This window comes from Rhipicephalus sanguineus, unplaced genomic scaffold (assembly GCF_013339695.2).
Source record: "Rhipicephalus sanguineus isolate Rsan-2018 unplaced genomic scaffold, BIME_Rsan_1.4 Seq3686, whole genome shotgun sequence".
NCBI lineage: Eukaryota > Metazoa > Arthropoda > Arachnida > Ixodida > Ixodidae > Rhipicephalus > Rhipicephalus sanguineus.
Genome location: NW_023615114.1, coordinates 15,317 through 15,863, shown reverse-complemented (window position 1 = coordinate 15,863; position 547 = coordinate 15,317).

Sequence of the window (547 nt, the reverse complement as noted above, 5' to 3'; positions counted from 1 at the left end):
AGCAGGACTCTGTTAATGGCACAACACAGTTATTAAACACACGCACGGTGCTCTAGAATATAATAATGTACAAAACAAATACCAATAACTGCAAATTCTAACTAAACATACACACAAACCACACTACAAACTAAACCGTCCTAAATAAAGTCAGGCGGCTCTATAGCACTCTAGCCTTAGTGCTACTCATGCCTCGGGACAACGCTACTTGGCACAGCTAATGGGTTCTCGCCAATGTCCAGGATCGAAAGAGTGCTAAGCCGGTGACGTTGATAGTAAATTTACAGCGCGAAAAAAACGAGAGACAGAAGAAATAATACACAGGACAAGCGCTTGTCCTGTGTAGTATTTCTTCTGTCTCTCGTTTTTTTTCGCGCTGTAAATTTACTATGTCCAGGATCGGTCTTGTTGCGTCCCTGTCTGTGATATTGACGGTCTTGACGAACGTCGCCCTCTTTGCCGCTGCCGAATCGCCATCCGTCGTTGTCATGCGTCCACAACTGACAACTTGCATCACCCTCCTTGAATCCGGATAATTATGAACGGT